This window comes from Phocoena sinus, chromosome 9 (assembly GCF_008692025.1).
Source record: "Phocoena sinus isolate mPhoSin1 chromosome 9, mPhoSin1.pri, whole genome shotgun sequence".
Taxonomy (NCBI): Eukaryota; Metazoa; Chordata; class Mammalia; order Artiodactyla; family Phocoenidae; genus Phocoena; species Phocoena sinus.
In genome coordinates this window covers 101130083-101153432 of record NC_045771.1, presented here as the reverse complement: position 1 = coordinate 101153432, position 23350 = coordinate 101130083, and the positions used below count along the sequence as shown (strand labels likewise).

At 39.5% G+C, this 23350-nt stretch overlaps 1 long non-coding RNA gene across 1 annotated transcript; it reads left to right on the top strand.

Moving 5' to 3' along the window:
* Positions 1–703: 703 nt before the first annotated feature.
* Positions 704–22521, top strand: LOC116759223. The gene is made up of 3 exons (XR_004351381.1): positions 704–786; positions 12079–12081; positions 22458–22521. It is a non-coding gene; the product is annotated as an uncharacterized LOC116759223 (long non-coding RNA).
* The last annotated feature ends 829 nt before the right edge of the window (positions 22522–23350 follow it).

Here is a 23350-nt window from a genome sequence, read left to right as displayed (position 1 = left end):
CTCCCTGACTTCAGATTATACTACAAAGCTACAGTAATCAAGACAGTATGGTACTGGCACAAAAACAGAAATATAGATCAATGGAACAGGATAGAAAGCCCAGAGATAAACCCATGCACATATGGACACCTTATCTTTGATAAAGGTGGCAGGAAAGTACAGTGGAGAAAGGACAGCCTCTTCAATAAATGGTGCTGGGAAAACTGGACAGGTACATGTAAAAGTATGAGATTAAATCACTCCCTAACACCATACACAAAAATAAGCTCAAAATGGATTAAAGACCTAAATGTAAGGCCAGAAACTATCAAACTCTTAGAGGAAAACATAGGCAGAACACTCTATGACATAAATCACAGCAAGATCCTTTCTGACCCACCTCCTAGAGTAATGGAAATAAAAACAAAAATAAACAAATGGGACCTAATGAAACTTCAAAGCTTTTGCACAGCAAAGGAAACCATAAACAAGACCAAAAGACAACCCTCAGAATGGGAGAAAATATTTGCAAATGAAGCAACTGACAAAGGATTAATCTCCAAAATTACAAGCAGCTCATGCAGCTCAATAACAAAAAAACAAACGACCCAATCCAAAAATGGGCAGAAGACCTAAATAGACATTTCTCCAAAGAAGATATACAGACTGCCAACAAACACATGAAAGAATGCTCAACATCATTAATCACTAGAGAAATGCAAATCAAAACTACAATGAGATATCATCTCACACCAGTCAGAATGGCCATCATCAAAAAATCTAGAAACAATAAATGCTGGAGAGGGTGTGAAGAAAAGGGAACACTCTTGCACTGCTGGTGGGAATGTGAATTGGTACAGCCACTATGGAGAACAGTATGGAGGTTCCTTAAAAAACTACAAATAGAACTACCATATGACCCAGCAATCCCACTACTGGGCATATACCCTGAGAAAACCAAAATTCAAAAAGAGTCATGTACCAAAATGTTCATTGCAGCTCTATTTACAATAGCCCGGAGATGGAAACAACCTAAGTGCCCATCATCGGATGAATGGATAAAGAAGATGTGGCACATATATACAATGGAATATTACTCAGCCTTAAAAAGAAACGAAATTGAGCTATTTGTAATGAGATGGATAGACCTAGAGTCTGTCATACAGAGTGAAGTAAGTCAGAAAGAAAAAGACAAATACCATATGCTAACACATATATATGGAATTTAAGGGAGAAAAATGTCATGAAGAACCTAGGGGTAAGACAGGAATAAAGACGCAGACCTACTGGAGAACGGACTTGAGGATATGGGGAGGGGGAAGGGTGAGCTTTGACAGGGCGAGAGAGAGTCATGGACATATACACACTAACAAACGTAGTAATATAGATAGCTAGTGGGAAGCAGCCGCATGGCACAGGGATATTAGCTCGGTGCTTTGTGACAGCCTGGAGGGGTGGGATAGGGAGAGTGGGAGGGAGGGAGACGCAAGAGGGAAGACATATGGGAACATATGTATATGTATAACTGATTCACTTTGTTATAAAGCAGAAACTAACACACCATTGTAAAGCAATTATACCCCAATAAAGATGTTAAAAAAAAAATTCTGATGCTCTTACCTTCTTGATTCTAACAAATAACAACTAGGACTCATATGCCTTCCTCAAAAGTTCTTAAAAGATTTGGTGACTGAACACTGCAGCTGACTGGTCATGTCATCAAGAAAAAGAACAAGCTGTATGCATATGATCGATGCTTTGGGTGGCAAACAGGCACTGTAAGATCCATCAATAGCAAGACACAAACTGATTCTAGACATGCAAAAATATTTTAAAATGAGTATCTTGTCGAACTTCTTTCTCTCTTCTTTTTCTTATAGTTTTTCCATTCTTCCCTCTTCCCTCCTCCTCTCCTTCCTCACTCTGTTCTCCCTTCCTTCCCTACTCTCTTGCTTCCTTTTTTTTCTTTTTTACTCATTTTTTTCATTCTAAATCTTATCTCTCTCTTACCTTAACTTTGAAGGAAAACCAGCTCAATGAGAATAACAAAGAAATAGTAGATCGGAAGGAAAATAGGCACAGATTTTAAAAGTTGCTTTGGCGGCTCCCCTGGTGGCGCAGTGGTTGAGAGTCCACCTGCCGATGCAGGGGACACGGATTCGTGCTCCAGTCCGGGAAGATCCCACATGCCGCAGAGCGGCTGGGCCCGTGAGCCACGGCCGCTGAGCCTGCGCGTCTGGAGCCTGTGCTCCGCAACGGGAGAGGCCACAGCACTGAGAGGCCTGCGTAACGCAAAAAAAAAAAAAAAAAAAAAAAGTTGCTTTGTATTTTTATCGAATGGTAGCTTTGAGAATTCAATAATACAGAAAACACAGCAAGCCTCCTGTTCCAGGGGAATATTGCTGAACTTGTAAGTCTTTTAGAACAGTTGTAAATTATGTTATTTAAAATCTGTAGGGACTCATGAATGCATGATAGGAGAGAAATGTTACCCAAATAGCCATTCCCTCAAATAGGGGGTACCTGAGTTTATTTCCTCATTTTTATAATTTTAGGAAGTAACACATTGTGGCCATATTATTAGACAAAACTTGAGAAATTGTTTATGCATATGCTGTTTGACATAATGAGAGACTGGAGGATTTTAAAATTCAGCCATGCAAAAAAAGCCCAAAAATGACAGTTTTTCATTTCCTTATTGGATAGCCCAGCTCTGTATCCTCTGGGTATACTAAAAGTCTCTGTCCTTGTAAATTTTCTGCATACACAAATGGAATCATGATACAAATACATAGATGACAAGGAGCTTAAAACCTGACTTAATATGCAGTTTGATTTCTTTCTGTTAAAAAGAGATATATTGACATCTTAGGAATTATACAACCTGTAGTAATTATAAGATGGACAATGCTTAAGGTAAGATTTCTAATTTTACTTTTTAAACACTTAATGCACAAATTAAAATTTAAATATTGTATATTAAAGTTTAAAATAGATGCCATGCTTGGTATTTCACATGTGGGATAAAAGTATGTAAAATGAAAAGTGAATTTCAGTTGTTTTTATTTTTGTGCGTATGCTTGTGTGCGTGCGTATCAGTGGCTGAACATGTATTCATTTATGTATCCATGAAAGTTGACACTGGCTCCATGCTGTGACATGGCTGGTCTCTTTAATCAATGGTGAATTTGGGCTTCAGTGGTTGTATTAAATCTCTCCTTTTAATAAAGAAATGTCCTATAAAATGTCCTATTTGTCCTATGCAAACAAATAGTTATTCAAAACTAGTCTTCTGAAAATAAAAAAAGTGCAAGATCTTTGGTTTACCTTCCAAAGAGGGTGCTTTTTAAAAAATCCTCTACCTTTCAAATTAACTCTTTATTTTAATGTACCCCATTTTTGAAATACCGCCTTTAAGACACCACAAAAAAGATGTCTAGGTGCAGAAATATGTTTTCTGCTCCAAAGGACCATACAGTCCCTGAATTAGTCAGCTTTTGCTGCAGTAACATACAATCCCCAAATCCCAGTCCTTAGAGCAAGCATTCACTTCTTACTCGTGTTTGAAGGCAGTGGCTTGTTCTGAGAGGTTGATCACATTTCTTCTTATTCCAGCACCAGGCAGAACGAGCTGCCCTACCTGGAATGTGATGTTTCCCCAGCAGAGAGCAAGGGCACAGGAACGCTCGCTGAGCCCCGCAATGGCACTTAAAGCCTCTAGGCAGGTGTGGCCTCTATCAGACCCACTCACAGTCCACTTTATTTTGTGCTTCAATCCAAGCCCAACATGAATTCGTTGGAAAGTAGGCTCCTCCTAGTGTGGGAGGGGAGAAGGAATATTTGTGAAAAGTAAAACAATACACTCTAGCCCCTTTGGTGACACATTATATATGCGAATTAAACAATACAAACCAAATAGCCAAAATTAGTAAGAAAAAACAAACACGTAACTAGAATTTCAAAATAAGAAACTAACTAATGTAGGCTAAAACTATCTAGGAAGTTTCACCAAAAAGAGAACTCAATATTTTGGAAATAGATGAATCATCTCTTAGCCTCCAATCCTAACAGTCCCTAAATTATGTCAATTCAATGTATATAAAATCTTGCAAATCTGCCATTTCTTCTCTATCCTTATTGTCACTCCGCGGCTCTTCTCTTGGCTGGTCTATTAGAACAGTTTTCCTAAGGTCTCTGTTCAGGTCTCTCTCTAAGTATCATCCTATTGTTGCCTTGTCTATCCAGTTAAAAATTTGAAAATGTCACTCACCTACCCAAAATTCTTCAATATATCCCAATTATTTACTGGATAAAACCTAAAATCTCTTGCAGCAAAGTGCTTGATGCATTGGCCCCTGCCAACCTATATAGGCTTGCTTTCTCCCTTCCTGGGATTCCACACACATTTTCCACCCCAGGGTACCCTGAGCTATTTGCGCTTCCTGACTTCAATGCTCCTGGCCTCTTTAACCCACACAAAGATTATCCATGATGCTTGATTGCAATGACCTGCTCCTACTTTTGCATGAATGAACTCTGTTTATTTTTGGGGTCTCAACTCTGATAACACCTACCCTCTGGAGTTTGACATGATTCTCTGAGAAAAATTAAGAGCTTCTTTTTCTATTTTCCCGCTGAATTCTGTACATATCATTTCAATATAGTTTTCCTCTTCTCTCTTCTTACTCAGAAAATCAATTTTATCAGAGTCCCAGGTGGATTGCCAAAAACAATTTGTAATTTAAAATTCAAATTTGAATTGTTAGACAAAGTAGACACTTGTATCAGTTCAACTAGTATATACTCCCCAAAACAAAGTAAATTTTTATGAGGCTGTTCTATAAACAGCCTCAACAGACGGAGTTAAATTATATGATGAAAGTTAGTATTATTAGGCTCTGATAGTTTTGTACACCTCTCTAAACAGAACTCTTATTGCAAGGCCGGCTGAATACATTATTTAACCTGGAAGTTTAATTTATCCTTCCAGGAAAAAGCAAAGGGTTTAGATGGCCATGATTGACTTCTGTCTCTGTAATCCTCTTTGTCAGTCTTCCATGATTTAACAACTTCCATTTTTATTGACATATCTTTTCTTTAGCTGTCAGACATGTTCTACTGGCTTTTCTTTAGCTGTCAGACATGTTCTGCTGGGTTTGCATATGAATATGTATAAGTTTTTTAATTCATCATTCAGTGGCCAATATTATTTCCAAGTAAAGTACACACAGGAGAGAGTGAATAACTTATCTCTTTCTGTAGCTTTAGCCCACTAGTTCTCTTCTAATCCATGAAGCTACATATAATAGTCACTTTTTTTTCCCTTGACACCCTTGTCAAGCATTTGAATGTTCTGCTTACTCTCTTGGGCCAGTCTCAACATCCCCCTTCTGCTTTTTTAATTGCAAGATTTCAGGTTTCCTTACCACCCTTTTATGTTTTCCAGTTCTCTGCATCCTTCTTAGAGAATAGTATTAAGGATGAGTGACATCATCAAAGTGTGAAAAAGAGCAGGATTACCTATGTCCATCCCACTTCTCCCTTTATCCACTTAATCAGCCATTCGACGAGCTAGTCAGTATTTGTGGTCTCCTGCTGTGCACGGGCAAAATACGGCTAAATGAGAAGTCGTGATTTAGATGATCCAGATGTGCGAATGTGCTACATCTATTTGCTCTAAGAGCGTTAGTCTCTGTTGACTTGTCCCAGGGTGAGAGACCAAAAGATCTTCTAAGAGGAGGTAATATTGAGCTGTTTTCTGAAAGACAACAAAGAGTTTACAAATTGAAGAAAGTCATTAGAAATGGAAAGCACAGGCAAAGGATTGTGGTGCCAGGTATAATCAGGAAAAGCAGAGAGTCCAAAGGACAGGAAGGCAGAATGTACGGAGGGCCAACAAGACATCAGAGTAGAAAGGTAACCCTGAGAGCGGGAGCTCATGATAAAGGGGCCTGTGGCAGTTCACGCAACTGGAGCCAACAGAGAGGCTTTCCTGCGACGTAAGCAGGGACGCGTCGTGTCCTTTTGGTGCATAAACTATCGAGGGAATAAATCCAATGTGTGTGACAAGAAGACAGAAAATTCGGTAACGGCCAGTGGAGACTCATCAGAGGGGTCCTGGAATGGCTCCAGGTAGGCTTGATGAGGGCACAGACTCAGGAAGGATTTGCAGTTAGTTGGGGGCAGAATTTTCTGAACTTAGGGGCTGAATTCCTGTGAGCGTGAGAGGAAGTGCTCAGTGAAAATTCTGTTTCCGCCTTGAGTAACTGAAAGACTGCAGAGGCCAAGAGTGGAACCAGGAAACTCAGGGGGAGAAGCAGCCTGAGATGAGAGAAGTTCAGTTTTAGGCAAAAAGAGAGAAACTCACCTGAAAAAAAAATCAAGTATATCTTAGAAGATAGTTTTACAGGCCGTTTTAATAATTTCTAAAATAAAATGCATCGCTAGAATAAAATGTGGGAAGCACCAAGTGTATACAATGAGATAACTTATGAAAACATAGGTCTCATTATTTAGACCTCATGTATGGCATAGAATGAGTATCAAGCACTTCAAATATATAAACTTCATTTCTATTCCTACAAGTTAAGAGTCTTCTTATAAATGTTTAAGTTTGGATATGTTTATACAGATTTTGCTCTAAGTAGATTTCCTCTCAATCATGACTAATTTGCGGAAAAATAATATTTGAACATATTAATAATTAAGAGCCCTGTAGGGTTTTTTTTTTCATATAAGGGAACTGAATTAATGAGGTTCCAACATATTTGATAAGCATCCTTGAGTGTCCTGGTTTCAACTGCCTCTTCTTTAATAAGTGTTGCTTCATTTAGACTCTCCAGTTTTCTGTAATTTCAATTACTCAACTCTGTGAATGAATAGTTTTATCTTGTTATTTCCAACTCAGGTTACACATGGAGACTGTTAATAGGGGTCCCTCAGTAAAATGATCCTGTCAGCTTCTGTTCTCAGATGATAATGTAAACAAAATAATTGATTATTTTATATCCATTATAATCTTGATATGAATGGGAGGGAAGACTGCCTCTAGGGATAAGGGAATCACAAAGTAGAAGATGGCAGATATGACAGAGGGAGAACATTGCTGCTGTTGGAGAAGCAGCTGCAGCCAGGCTCCTGGGCACAAGTCTGTGAGTTGACCCTCAGGACTGGACAGACCCTCAGCCCAAACTCCCAGCTCCAGATCCTGAGCAACAGGACAGTGGGCACCCAGAGATTTCTTTTTTTTTTTTTTAATTGATGGATAGTTGATTTACAATGGCATGTTAGTTTCAGGTGTACAACGAAGTGATTCAGTTATACATATAGTTATATATATATTTATATCTGAGCAGTGGGTGACTAGAAGACAACACACACCTTCTAAGACATTTTCGAAGCTTCCCCAGGACTGTCCCCGAGAACTGTGGCCCCCTTGTGTCCATCAGAACCAAGCTGTGTGCTGAGCGCCTCCCCGGGGCAGCGAAAGTCCGGCCTCCATCTGGGGCAGAATTCTCATCTTCCCCACGCAGGAGCCACTTCTTCAGTGTAGATGTTTACCCTCCAAGAAAATTCTTCTCTTTTCCTTGATTTGTGGTTCTTCATGAGCCTCATCAGGGACTTGGTCCCTCAGGCCGGGGAGCTGGCATCCTGCTTTTCTCCCCCAACTCACTGCCCATTCCTCTTACTTGACCTGCAAGTTTGCAATTAACACCTCTCATTTTTATTCCTGTCAGATTTCTGTCTAGTTCTGTTCCATCGGCTAAATATGGGGGAGTCTCAGCAGCCCTTCCAGGGTCAGAGTTCACACTCTGTTCTGCCTGCATCTGGTGCAGCTGTGTCAGGCAGTGGTCCCTCTCCTTCAACAGAAGTCCCTACCAGACCTTGTCTGTCGGGGAATGGGTACTAACACTTGGAGAAGGGAGACTTGGATGTGTGCCCTGGGGAGCCCTCCAGGTCAGGGCTTCACACAGGGGTGCCCTGCATTTACACACCCTCCCTCTGCACAACCTGGCTTCATTCGGCCTCAGGGGAGTCAGAATCTCAGCACTGGAAAGTCCTGGTACTTCTGCTCTCCTGCGTCCCAGGCATCCCTCAGTGGCACTGCCCTGTTAGAGCTGCACACTTCCCTTTCACACCAGGGTGGCCACTGGCGATCTGTGGTCAGTGGTCCCCATCCATCAGCATCAACATCATCTGGGCACTTGGGAAAGTTCTCAGACCCCTGTGTTTAAAATCCTGCAGGTGATTCTGATACACACTCAAGTGTGGGAACCAGGACATGAGAGAGGAGGTTCACAAAGTCTTTAGAAAAACAAATTAAAGCACCTCAGCCTCACCCACTGATTTAGAACCTCTAGGGATAAAGAGGAAAGTGAGCACAGCAAGCTCTTCAGTGGTTCTACGCCCATGAAGGAACCACTGCTCTGTGTTGCTGGGTCCTGGTGGCAACTCTCCCCACAGCCCTAGGTCTTGTCCCTGGTCTGCCCCAGGCAGGGAATATTTCAACTGTAATTCTGTGTGTGGCCACCTGCTATGATACATAAAAAGAGGGGCCTCTGTCCTGCCTGGGCCCGGAAGCTATGGGGAAGGCCAGATGGACAAAACTTGAACACTGTGTCCCTGCCGACTCTGGGTTAGTGGTGGCATACCCAGCGCTGATGTTGACATTCTGCGCTTATTACCACGAAAAAAGGAAACTGTGGAAAACATCCAGAGGTTTCCAGATCACCCACATAGGCAGAGTGTTTTTGTGTGTATTTTGGTATCATTTCTTTTCCAGCCCAACAGCAGTGTAAAGAGCCCTCTTAATGCCTGTTGTTGAAATCCTCCCAGCCCCGTCTCTCCCTTTGAAAGCACACTACGGTGTTTCCCCTTGCACAAGGCCGCATACGGCTGCACATTCTCAGAATCCTGTTTCCTTTTGTTATTGTGAAGCCAACAGTTCTTCAATGAAGGAGTTTCGACCTTTCTCCGCATACCAACTGCGCGGGCATTGACCACAGGCCTGGGAGCACTCTACCTTTGTGCTTCCCTGCTGAGTCCCTGGTCCGCAACTCTGAACATTTCAGCGACATCTTCCAGCCACATCTCAAAACGCTTCTCTCCAGTCACAGGTGCTGCAGCTCTGAGACGATCTCTAGGTTCACCTGTGAGCAGATGTGGGCAAAAGCTCAGTGTCCGCGGAGGGAGCAGGAAAGGGACTTTTGACCAATCCAGGCATACTTCTCTTGACCCTCATTCTCCTTGTAGAAAGAGGTTTTTTTTGTTTGTTTGTTTGTTTGCTTTTTGTTTTTTAAGATATCAGTTGAGGCTGGCTTTTACACCAATCTCCAACTCTCACTTTGCCCCTTTAGAGCATTTCAATATTCGATTCCTTATAGAGTAATAGAGGCCCTTAGCAGCAGTGAATTCCAACTCACCAAGCACTGCACATATTTGTATTTCTTCTTTAACACCAAAGGATACTTTCCAAACCATAGTTTATTCCCTTGCAACAGATGTCATCTTTTTTGGACAATTCTTGTGATAAAAACAGGTTCTGTCTGAAATCTGCCTGCTTTTCAGGACTAAAGTCAGGGAGATGTACCAGGAATTACACCTTGGCTCATGTGTCTAGAAGCTAGAAGAAAAAATTAGGCTACTTCTTCCTTGAAAATTAAGGCTTAACCATTTCTAATCAATAAAATTTGCGATTGGCCCACCAGTGGCTCGCTCTCCCTCTAGATATTAGCTAAGCATAATCACTCATATTTTCAAGTCTGAAATTTTTAATTGGACTACACAATGAGGAAACAGTTTAAAAATAACCAGGGAGGGCTTCCCTGGTGGTGCAGTGGTTGAGAGTCCGCCTGCCGATGCAGGGGACGCGGGTTCGTGCCCCAGTCCGGGAAGATCCCACATGCGGCGGAGCGTCTGGGGCCGTGAGCTATGACTGCTGAGCCTGCGTGTCTGGAGCCTGCGTGTCCAGAGCCTGTGCTCTGCCACGGGAAAGGCCACAACAGTGAGAGGCCCGCGTACCGCAAAAAAAATAAATAAATAACCAGGGAGAAATATGGCTATTTAATGAAATATAGAAGTTGAAAATATTTTCTGCCTCACACTTTGTGACTGTTGAGGTTTACCCCTTTGGGGGAAAGGAAGAAGGATATTTACTGTTCAATATACACAGTTGTAGTATTTTTATTTTTCTAACTGTACCCTGCTCATTTACTCTTTCTTGCAAAAATGCTAATTTCCCCTTTTGCAGATGGTATATTTTGATTATATTTATCTAAATATAGATGGAACTTCTGCAGAAGAAGATCTAAAGAAATGCAAAGAATAATTCAGTGTTCCTCAGTGGAATAATATAAGTAGCACATTTCTTTCGGGTAAGTGCATGCTTATGTCAAAATATTCTTGCATATTTGAGGAATAAAAATATCCTCAAAATAAAAATATCCTGATTGACTCAACTATACAATAGTCCCAAAGTAGTTTGACTATGATGAAATAGATTTAGTACTGCACCTCACATACTGTAAGTATTCAATGAATATTTGAAGGAATAAATGAATGTATCAATTAAAATGTTTAATCAACAGTTCCCTCTTTTGTACTTAAAATGGGAGGTGGTTCAACAATATTAAGATACTAATTTAATTTGACTTTTCTCCACCCTTGTTTGAGACTTGCTTTCTGATCCCCTGGTTAGTAAGCTAATTATCAGTCCTGGTAAATTGCCAATCAAAGCACAGCCTGTTTGTAGAGAAGATTGAAACTGTCATAAAATGTGTACTTGGGACACAGTCAGCCCAGGTTTGGAGGCATTAGATTGCTGAGTTCTTGGTGAGCTGAGAATCCAGGAAGGCTAGTCATGAACAAAATATGTTTGTAAGATAATGCTTTCATAAAAAGAATCCTTTTTTTATGTTCCTTTTATTTTAAATATGGGAAGCAATTATTGTCTCATTAAAACCAAGAACATTTTACAATTAGTATTACCCCAAATTGAATAAATTTGGGGGTGCAATTAGAAGGATTACCACTAAATGATACATTGAAGATGGTAACAACGGGCATGAGGGGAGAAGATAGATAAATCACTCCATCATGAAGATATCCCTAATCTAGGAATATATTAAGTAAATATATAAATAAATAAATAAGATTATTTGAACCTGGGTAGAAAATTTAGTTAGGAATTACATTTTATTTTATCTCAATTAAATACTTCAAAACATTTTTATTGAATTGAGAATGAATAGTCATATATATTATAAATAGTTTTATGTGTAGTAATATAGATTATATATGAGATTATATAAAATATAATCTGTTGAAACAGAATTACAATTTGAGAAACTTCTATCTAACTTTCTTCAGAACATCATCACACAATTGACTGTGATTAGGTCAGTTCCCTGTATTCTCTAGAGCAATTCACTTAGAGCTTGACTGGGCTGCATCTTCATCCATTAACCGTGATTAGGTCAAATGTCCTTGATTGGATCTTGCTTTTGTGAAACTTAGCTTCACTCCCTTTGATGGACTCATGCTTCTCTCTCCAAAGGTCCTCAACCATCAAATGAATAACTTTCCTGGAAATAATTTGCATATTATTTCTTTAATTTATTTTTACTTTTTGGTATAAACACAATATACACTTATTGTAAAAATAAATTAAATGTAGAAATGCACAGAAGAGAAAAATAAGCATCTATACCAAGAAGAAAATCATTCTAAATATATACATTTCTGTTCAGGATTCATGTCAAGTTGGGATATCAGTGCAACCTATTTTTTGCACATAATAGTACATCAGAAGCATTTCCAATGTCACTACAATCTCTCCATACTCTATAACATGTTCCACACAAAATAGAAAAAGATATAATTTGTTTTAAAATTCAGTCATCAAGTTAATGAATATTTATTGAGCTGCTACTATGTATCAAGTGCTGTTTTAAGCTCCAGGCTTATATCTGGGAACAAAAGAACACACTTTTATACAGCATAAATCCTGAGGGGTGGGGGGAAGAATGAAAAGATGCAGATATTTAAATGTAATATGACAGGTAGGCTGATAAGTGCTACAGAAAGGATACAGCAGAGAAGGTAGTACAAGCAATAGCAATGTTGATCATAGGTGATTCTATCCTATAATGGAACTAAAGGTGATTGCATCTTTCTCCTTCTGCTTAAATGTGTTTAATAAGTAAGCTTTCAGTTCACCAAATTTAAAAAAAGTGGACGTATACATGTGTTTATCTTCTTTAGTTTTCTTCAAACTTAATTTACAGTTTATGCTCCCATTCTACTCAAAAATGATCAATCCCCCCAGGCCATTTTCCCCAGGATTGAAACCACATTCTAGGGAGCTCATACAGTGTCAAGGCTTCATTGCAGTAATCGTACTGTTTCTTTTCTGTACTCAATTTACAAGCATACTTTATTCCCATAAAACAAGGATTTGTCATAGTACGGTTTGTCAAAGAAACACTTTACACTAGCAGCTGGCAGTGTTCAATTTCTTCACTGAGTGGTGGTTGCATATTTTTGTTTCCTTTGGTAAGTCACTGAGCCATATTTATGGATATGGGTCCTCTTGGATATTTGGGTTTCAAGAGACAAATTCTTTGTATATTCTAATATGGTTAATATTTCAGTCATGGTGTAGGGCTCATGAGGAGAGACAAAGACACCTGCATTGTAAGTACTTTGGACTCTACTTTCTCTCTCTCACAGGGAGAAATCAAATCAGGCACTGATAATATACAGGTTATTCCAGTAAACGTGATGTCTTAGCTACAAGCTTGAGAGGCTAGAGAGATGTTCTTTCACCACATCCCACCCCGGTGTCCAGTCAGAGCCCCTCCTAGAGGTAGTAGCAGTGGTGATGATGATGCCCAGGTACAACTGGTGTTGTCCCTCTGACTAACGCCTCTGAATGGGCATCCCTTCCCCAGGGCAGCTGGGCTGTGCCGACACCTCCATCATCACCTTTTGCCCTAAAGGATGAAGAGAGGACACAAGACCCCTGGCTGTTTCTGAACCGGAAGGAGTCACTTAAGGGGCCTTTACAGCCTCAACACTGACCAGTAGGGGCAGGTAATTTACCCCTTCTTAGATAATGTCCTACATTTACTTTTTAATTACAGTGGCTACTTTTCTGCAAGAAATTTCTCTTCTCTTCTCTTTTGGCCCCAAATCACAAGAAAACAGAATAAGCAGAAAAGCTTTATGAAGTCAGGAATCTTTGATTCTTGGATGTAGTCCAAGTGCCTAGAATAGTGGCTGGTTCATAGCACATGCTTACTCAGTACCTGTGGATTGAGTGAATAAATGGTGATTACTATGTTTCAGGAAAAGAGAAATCCATTACACTAGTGTCATTCAAAAGCATTAAGGCTTTGAATTCTGAGAGTAGTTTTGGCCTCATCCTATACTCTATGTTGAAATATAATTACCAGTACTATGGTATTATTTTCATTTTCAGTTACACAAGTGAAGTGTTAATTGTAGCAAAAATGTGGAAAGGTAGCATTTTGATACATTTTTCTTATATTAATCAAAGCGATCTCTTTCCCTCATATGCGTATTTTGAAAATTGATTGTCATTGGCCTTTTGTTCTATGTTGTCTCAGTCTTTGAGTGATTTGAAAGAAAGCTTAACCTAGTATCTGGCATTTATGTTGAAATTAGTTCTAAAGATTCTGGGTAGATTGTCTTTGAACTTTGTTGTCTTTTGGCCATATTTTAAAATGTGTGTATTCACATCTTTTATTTTAAATATTTATATTTTTTTACCTTTTGTGCCTTGCTTTAAAAACTCTTGCGTAGCCAATAATGATGTGAAAATTTAATTGTAAAGGCTTCCATTTTTATAATAGGATTATTGGCTTTTATGTACAGAATGTGAGCATCTGATTCTGTCCTTTTACAGTTGGCTGTTCAGTTGTCACACACTTCCGTTCTATCTCCACCCACATTTACTTGTGCCTATAATTATCTCCGAAAGTTCTATTCTGTTAAGTTAATCTATTTAGTCCTGCTCAAGAAACACATTACTTGATTATTTTAGTTTTATTACACATTTTATTATCTGGTGAGGCTATAATACCCCCGTGTTGCTTTTAAGATGTTCTTTCTTTTCTTTTGTGTTTATTCATCCAGATGAACTTTAGAAGACTTTTTTTCAATTCAATAATCTATTCTATAATTTTTTGTAGTTGTATTTATTATGCAAGCTTACTTGAACAAGCATGGTATTTTCTCATATAGGTAGGGAATATGTTCCAATTATCCACATCTTCCATTATATTGCTCAGAAAATCCTGGAGTTTCTATTTTCCTTATTTCCTTGTTACTACATATTTTTTCAACAAACATTAAGAACCTACCATATGTGAGGCTCTGGACTAGCCATTGGTGTATATCTGTGAGCTTTGAATAAGAACAATTTGACTTTCCTGTCTCAAGTATACAAATTACTGGGCAGTAGGGACACTAAAAAATGCATTACAATTAAATGGCATGAGTCTTATAGGGAACCCATAAAAGATGCTATGAGATCGGATACGAAGAGAACCTCAGCTCCCAGGTGGTGAGACCTGAAGGACAAGCAGGAACTGAGCATGCTGGGAGAATCACAGACAGAGTGCAAGAGGGAGGGGGAGGGGGAGGCTAGGCTTGTGGGCAGAGACAGATGTTAAAGAGCTGTCTGCACTGTGCTGTCGTAAGGAAGTTGGAGCTTATTTTAAGGGCAATAGAGGAGTATTTGGGCTTTAAGTTGAGAAATGGCATAGTCATATTTTCATTTTTGAAATGTTTCTCTAGTTATGAGGTCAACAATTAATTAGAATGGAGTAGGAATAGAGATAAAAGACCTTTTAAGAGACCATTAAAAGATTCATGCAAGAGATGATGAGTTGGAATGTGGCCTTACTGGCCAGTGAGGATGGAGAAAGAGGGCAGGGTTGGCTAAAACCCGATTCCTAGTCACAGAATCAAAGTCTGAGAATACATCAGTAAAAGCATGTTTATCCTCACAGTGTAAAAATAATAGATGATGATAAAGCTGTATCAAAGCTGGCTGTTCCCTGAATATGATTAGCTTGGGAAGCCCAGATTTGCACTTTATCAGAAAGGACTTTGGACTAATTTTCAGATGGAATACCCTGTCATCTAATAGGTTCCCTTAATTGTGGAGACTAGAAAATGAGACAGAGTGTATTCTGACCCCAACATAGGGGAACATACCCACTGGTTTAAGACAGATCTGTACTAATCTTAGCATACCCTTTGCAGAAACTTCTTAATAGCCTGGAGTCAGAAAATTATACTTGACTACTTTGTTTAGCCTAAGCATTTGAATTGTCTGGACCTATATGAAAATACAATAACCAAACCAATGAACAAAGTTGGACATAGTAAGAAATAAAAGCCTTGACGGAACCAATAACTACCAATACATTCTTTTAAAGTTTGTAATTTTTAATGGCTTTGTTGCTACATTTTTCATCAAAAAATAATTAGCACATATAATGAAACTGATAGAGATAGTTCACAAAAAGAAACACTTACCAAGTCCAATGCATAAATCCTAAGGAAAATGCTAGTAAATTGCCTACCATATTATGGTTAAATAAAAAATAAAATAAAATAAATAAGGGAAGAAGAAGAAAAGAAAATTGCAATGACCAAAAAAATGTTTTAAGAATGGATTAAAATTAGGAAATCTATTACCATAATTTATATGATCAACTAATCAGACACAGTTAAGGAATGTAATGAAATCCAAACATAACAGGAACAGGCAGAAAAGTAAAGGCTTGTGATATCAAACACTAATACATAACGTTTTATCCAAAGGTACAATGTAGCAAAGTGAAATCTATAAAACCAATGTTAGAGACAGACTTTTTGCAAAAGACTTTTGCCAGCTTCATGCTCACATCTACCCATCTTGGCCTGATGCTCTCTGGCCAGTCCAGTGTAATCTGGAGTGTCCCTTCAGTGATTTATGACCAATTTTCACACTGCCCGTCTCCTTTAGCAAGACCACTTTTTCTGGACAGGTGAGTAGTGAGGAATGGGTTGCTCAGAAACTGTGTGCTCAGCACCCGGGCTTGCGGCCGCTCTCAATCCCGGCTGTCGCTCCAAGGTTGCTCCAAGGCCCTGGCTGAGGAGGTCCTGGCACCCAGCAGTGACAGATGAGTGGGCGCTGGGGGACAGCCCATCAGGTGGTGAAAGGCAAAAGGAACTAGAGCAGGCAGCATTGCGTTCATACAAATCACATCAGTTTCATGGTTGCACAATGAGTAACATTTCTGAGAACAGAGAATCCTTCCATACACCACTCACTCCGGGGGCATCTCCATCAGGTACTCCAACGAGTGAGCTGCCATCCACTGGGGTGGGCAGCACCCATAGTGTGGAGCACCTTTCAAAAGACATTACAGATTTTCCCTCAGTTTAATTGTGTATTAAAATTAGATCCTACTTTGAAATATGAAGGAGTTGAAGTAACTAATTTTCAATGCTGCAGTGAAAAGTTTGCCAACCCTAATTAACTCCTCCAGTCTCGCAAGATTTTTTCAGTCGGCCCAGAAATATGACTATAAGAATTGTGGAGAGAAATTAAGCCCTATTAATGTCACAGTTAGTAACAAAGAGGCAAGTAGGAAAAAATCAAATCTTTACCAAGAGTGCATGTTAACCAAGAGGTTGAAATGAAGGCCGTGTGTCCAGAATATCACTGTCATTTGTAATTTTTCAGCTCATGCATGTACATGTTACTCTTCTTTTACATCATATTTTCATTTCTGAGTTTTCTGAAATGTTTGAAACTAAAGATAACTCAATAAAAAAAGCCTTTTAAGATATCCTCCCAATCAAATATTGAAGTGACATAGAGTAGGGATTTGTCATTGTGCTTTCCTCCCAACAAGTGCTATGAAACTTAAAAACAGAAAGGAGAGAAAAAGATTTAAGTAACAAAAATAAAATAAAATTCCCCATTTAGTCACAAATAATTTAATACTTCTCCCCCATTCAGTTGTATGCACTCCCCCAAATCAGCACACGCTCCATGTATCTTTCCTCCACCAATGAATTGAAGTTATTATATTTGATGTAACAGCACTGGAAGATGCAGAGATGCATTATTCTTTAGAAGTTATTTCACCCTAAGTTCTTAAAGTCACTCACATTTCACTGTAAACCTCTTTTTTTTCCTTATTCCATTTCATGCTTTATGTATGTAGCAAATGATAATGCTATTGGCAATGTTCTTTTAATGAATGTGTCTTTACAAAAAAGTTGAAATGATAGAAAAGGCTTAGCAAAATTCAAACTGTCAGTGTTGGATCTGGAAGTGGAAGAATTATCTTTCATCTGAGACACAAGTGACCATAACTCTCGGTGGGTGCCCCCAATTACTTGCCATGGTCAAGCATGGTCTGAGGGCTCAGTCCTCAGATATTTAGAACATTCTTCTTGTCCTCATACTGAGAAGCCACCAGTTTATAGAGGCATTTGACACTCTTATCCAAGACACATAGAAACTACCTTCCCTTTAAGGATTACTGTACTTTCTCATACTTCCCATGTTTATGTCTATCCTACTTTTACATTTCGCTGTATGTACAGTGTTTTGTTTTATTTTTCAGTCTGACATTAGAAAGACACAGCTCTCATTTTAATTGTACAAGCTGTTCTTAGGTATATTTCATGTGTGCTTAATATCAAGGTTAAATTTTTCTTGGCTCCCTTCTATAAAATACAAGGACTTGTTGGCTTCCCACCTACATACCTCAACCTTGATTTTGTCTACAATAACTTAATATTCCTTACCCACTCTTCAAAACACGTATTCAGAGGACTGTGTTTCTCAGAGACCACAAGTCTCTGCTACTGCCTTTATGCCTTGGTCTTTCTCCCATTTGGTTCTATGTTGTGTTTTCCCAAAAAATACGGCAGCACACCCCAGGTGGCAACTCTTACCCTTTCCAAATTTCCAAGAATACACTAATAATGTGCAAATATGGCAGAAAGTATATCAATACTGGAAACCGAGTGTTTAATCTGACTTTCAGTGTTGTGTTTGTATTGTTGGTGTATGTGGGCAGCCTCGCAGTCTCTCCTCATAACTTGCAGAAAAGTGAAATAAGGTTTCTTCAGAGAGAGTGAAGCCCACGCACAATAGGCAGCGTTAGTCATCCGTGGGAGCGCATCCAGATTCCGTCAGCATGAAATACCCAAACCCCATCACCTCGACCCGAGTCTAAGCTCAGAAAACTGGACTGGAATGAGAGTGTAGTAATAAGCACAAATCCAATCGATTATAGCAACACGTTGGTGTAATGCCAGGGAGCACACAGACGAGGTAGCCGTGCAGGGGCAGAGGAAGTGCAATACCCTCATGGTGCTCCACCAGCAGTCCCAGGAGGGAGGGGATTGCTTCACAAGGTCCGAGGGCTGTTGTCCTGTGTCTGCAGTATTGCTCTGGTGGATCGTAAATGTGCGGCCCTTTCTTCATTCCACGTCACAGGCAAACGTGCTACCATGATGGCTTCGGCTGGTAAGCCCACGTGATCAAAGCCCTCTCCATCCCTCAGACTGTCTGCTCTGCCTGACGCACTTATCATGAGCTCACAAGTTGCCATTTTCCACAACACACACTAGGAGCCGGTTTAATGTGAGCCTGCAGGTGAAAAAAAAATGTCTTGCCTTAGCTGACTGACAAAACCAGGATTCCAGGATTATAAGGCCAGAAGGCAAGGGCCAGACCTGCAGTGGTGATCCCCCTCTCAAATCCAAGACGTTGGGAGGCAACGCCTTTGCTTTTATCCCTTACCTATTGCCTCTTTGCCACCAAATAATGCCATTTGGACTGTAATGTATATCAGAAACCTGGAGGAATGTCTACTATATAGATATAGTGCCAACTGCATAAGGCTAGGAATATATTTAAGAGTTTAATGATACTAAGAGAAATCTGAGTCAGGTCTTATTTCAAGAACCTTTTTACTGAGCTGTGGTAACCAAACTGGGCTACTCTGTGTGGGCAAACAGTTGCCTTTTGGTTTGGTTTGGGGACTTTTTTTTCTTTTATGCAGGTGATTTTTTTTTCATTTGAGATATGATTGACATATAACATTGTATTAGTTTCAGGTGTACAACATTATGATTTGATACATGTATATACTGCAAAATGATCACCCCCAATAGGTCTAGTTAGTATCCATCTCTACACATAGTTAACAAAGTTTTTTTCTTGTGATGAGAACTTTTAAGATCTACTCTCTTAGCAACTTCCAAATATACAATAGAGTATTACTAACTATAGTCACCATGCTGTACATTAGATCCCCATGACTTATTTATTTTATTCTGGCAAACACTTGATTTGAGAGAAATTCTTGTGCTTCCCTCTCACATGGTCTTTTTGGGGCCACTCTGCTACCCCCCTGCAAGTCTCTCTAAGTTCAAACCTTGGGCCAGAGTCTTGGTCATTTTTCTTAGGAGCCCCTGATGCAAATATTCGTTTCAAAAATAAGTAATGGCTTTTTGTGACACAGAAAATAAATGTTTATTTTTTTTGACAGCTTTGAAACATTCTTTGGTAATTTTGGCCCTGATGAATTGTCCACAATCATCTCTACCACTACCTATGACATTTTTTAACAAAACTGAACTTCAAAAATTCCCTGAGTGGGGCTTCCCTGGTGGCGCAGTGGTTGAGAGTCCACCTGCCAATGCAGGGGACACGGGTTCATGCCCCAGTCCAGGAAGATCCCACATGCCGCGGAGCAGCTGGGCCCGTGAGCCATGGCCGCTGAGCCTGCACGTCCGGAAGCCTGTGCTCCGCAACGGGAGAGGCCACAACAGTGAGAGGCCCACATACTGCAAAAAAAAAAAAAAAAAAAAATTCCCTGAGCATGTCAAGATGTTCTCAGTACTTTCTGTGCACTCTCTCTCCCCTCTGAATAAACATCTTCCCCTTGTTCTTTGCTCTCTTCCAGAAAAATGCTCATCTGATTTCTAATACTCAGCTCAAGAGTCAGTTCTTGTCTGCTTCCTTTAAAACACCACTTTCTTTGCACAATCTGTACTACATTAGAACTATGACGTCCTTGGACAAAAATCCCAAATCTGATTCATTCTTGTTTCTCTAGCAATTATTGCAGGGTCCGTATGACAGCTCACTTTAGTAAGTATTTGTGGAAATGAATTGGAAACCTGAAGTGCGATCTTTATTATATTCCTACTGGCCCCCTCACCCAGGGTGTTATCCTAAGAGCTCTCACAACTATTCCCATTCCCACAATTGGTGGAAGCCCTGTTTAGATATTTGGCAAAGCAAGCACATGTTGAGATTTTTGGCTTTGGGTGCTAATGATTTCAACTGATGAGATGTTTTCATGTGTTATAAAATGAGGCATGATAAGGCAAGGTGACTGACATTACTTCTCACTCTTACTTCAGAAGACCCTAAGCTTAGAAAAAGGAACCCTTGTACACTTGATGGGGATGCAAATTGGTGCAGCCATTGTGGAAAATAGTGTGGAATTTACTCAAAAAACTAAAAAATATAACTACCATATGATCCAGCAATTTCATTCCTAGGTATATTCCTAGGTATATCCAAAAAAAAAAAAGATACATGCACCACAGTGTTCATAGCAGCATTAGTTACAGTAGCCAAGATATGGGAGCACCCTGTGTCCATCAATAAATGGATGGATAAAGAAGATGTGGTATATATACACTGGAATACTACTCAGCCATAAAAACAAATGAAATTTTGCCATGTGCAAAAACACAGATGGAATTGGAGGGTATTAATCTTTTTTTTTTTTTTTTTTGCGGTACGCGGGCCTCTCACTGCTGTGGCCTCTCCCGTTGCGGAGCACAGGCTCCGGACACGCAGGCTCAGTGGCCATGGCTCACGGGCCTAGCTGCTCCGCGGCATGTGGGATCTTCCCGGACCGGGGCACGAACCCATGTCCCCTGCATCGGCAGGTGGACTCTTAACCACTGCGCCACCAGGGAAGCCCTGGAGGGTATTAATCTTAATGAAATAAGTCAGAGGGAGAAAGACAAATACTGTGTGATATCACTTATGTGTGAAATCTAAAACACAAAAAACCCATTCTTGCCACTTTTATTCAACATACTTTTGGAAGTTCTAGCCACAGGTATCAGACAAGAAAAAGAAATAAGAGGAGTCCAAATTGGAGAAGTATAATTGTCACTGTTTGTAGATGACATGATACTATACATAGAAAATACTCAAGATGCCACCAAAAAACTATGAGAGCTCATCAAGGATTTAGGTAAAGTTGCAGGATACAAAATTAATATACAAAAATCTATTGCACTTCTGTATGCTAAAAACAAAGTACACCTAGGAATAAACCTACCTAAGGAGGTAAAAGACCTGTATTCAGAAAACTATAAGACACTGATGAAAAAAATTGAAGAAGACACAAACCAGTGGAAAGATATACTGTTGTTCATAGATTAGAAGAATTAATATTGCTAAAATGACCATACTCCCCAAGGCAATCTGCAGATTCAGTGCAATCCCTATCAGAACACCAAAGGCATTTTTCACAGAACTAGAACAAATCATTTTAAAATTTGTATGGAAACATAAAAGACCCCAATTAGCCAAAACAATCTTGAGAAAGAGGAATTGAGCTGGAGGAATCATGCTCCTTACCTTTCAAATATACTGCAAAGTTACAGTAATCAAAACATCATGGTACTGGCACAAAAACAAACACTTAGATCAGTGGAACAGAATAGAAAGCCCAGAAGTAAACCCACACACTTATGGTCAATTAATCTACAACAAAGGAGGCATGGATATACAATGGAGAAAAGATAGTTTCTTCAATAAGTTGTGCTGAGAACACTGGACAGCTACATGTAATAGAGTGAAATTAGAATATTCTCTAACACCACATACAAAAGTAAACTCAAAATGGATTAAAAACTTAAATATAAGAACAGAAACCATAAAATTCCTAGAAGAAAACATAGGCCAAACACTCTGACATAAATCGTAGCAATATTTTTCTGGATCTGTCTCCTAAAGCAAAGGAAATAAAAGCAAAAATAAACAAATGGCACCTAATTAAACTGAAAAGCTTTTGCACAGCAAAGGCAACCATTGACAAAATGTAAAGACAACCTACTGAATGGGAGAAAAGATATGTAAATGATTATACAAAATATAAAAACAGCTCATACAACTTAACATCAAAAAAACAAACACCCAGATTTTAAAATGGGCAGAAGACCTGAAGAGACAGTTTTCCAAATTAAATATGTATACACATGGCCAACGGGCACATGAAAAGATACTCAACATGGTGAATCATCAGAGAAATGCAAATTAAAACCACCATGACATATCAACTCACACCCATCAGAATGGCTATCATCAAAAAGAACACAAATAACAAATGTTGGCTAGGGTGTAGAAGAAAGGGAAACCTTGTATACTGTTGTTGGGAATGTAAATCGGTGCAGCGACTGTGGAAAACACTAGTTCAAAAATATACATGCACCCCGATGTTCATAGCAGTATGATTTATAATTACATTGTTTTTTACAACAGCACTTGTTTTTACAATTGCGTTTACAAGAGCATTATTACAATACAAGGTATAGAAACAACTTAAATGTGTATCCACAGATTAATGGGTTAAGAACATGTGGTATATATATTCAATAGAAGACTAGTCAGCCATAAAATGAATGAAATTTTGCCATTTGCAAGAGCATGGATGGACTTGGAGGGTATTATGCTAAGTGAAGTAAGTCAGACGGAGAAAAACAAATACAGTATGATGTCACTTATATGTGGAATCTAAAAAATACAACAAACTAGTGAACATAACAAAACAGAAACAGACTCTCAGATACAGAGAATAAACTAGTGGTTACCAGTGGGGAGAGGGAAGCGGGGAGCAAGATAAGTCTAGGGGATTAAGAGGTACAAACACTAAAAATAAAAAAGCTGCAAGGATATATTGTACAGCACAGGGAATATAGCCATAATTTTTAATAACTATAAATGGAGTATTACCTTTAAAAATCATGAATCATGGGCTTCCCTGGTGGCGCAGTGGTTGACAGTCTGCCTGCCAATGCAGGGGACACAGGTTCGTGCCCCGGTCCGGGAAGATCCCACATGCCACGGATCGGCTGGGCCCGTGAATCATGGCCGCTGAGCCTGCGCATCCGGAGCCTGTGCTCCGCAACGGGAGAGGCCACAGCAGTGAGAGGTCAGCATACCGCAAAAAAAAAAAAAATAAAGAAGAAGACAGCCAGGAAGTGTGCACTCACCAGACACTGGGAAAAAAAACCCTAG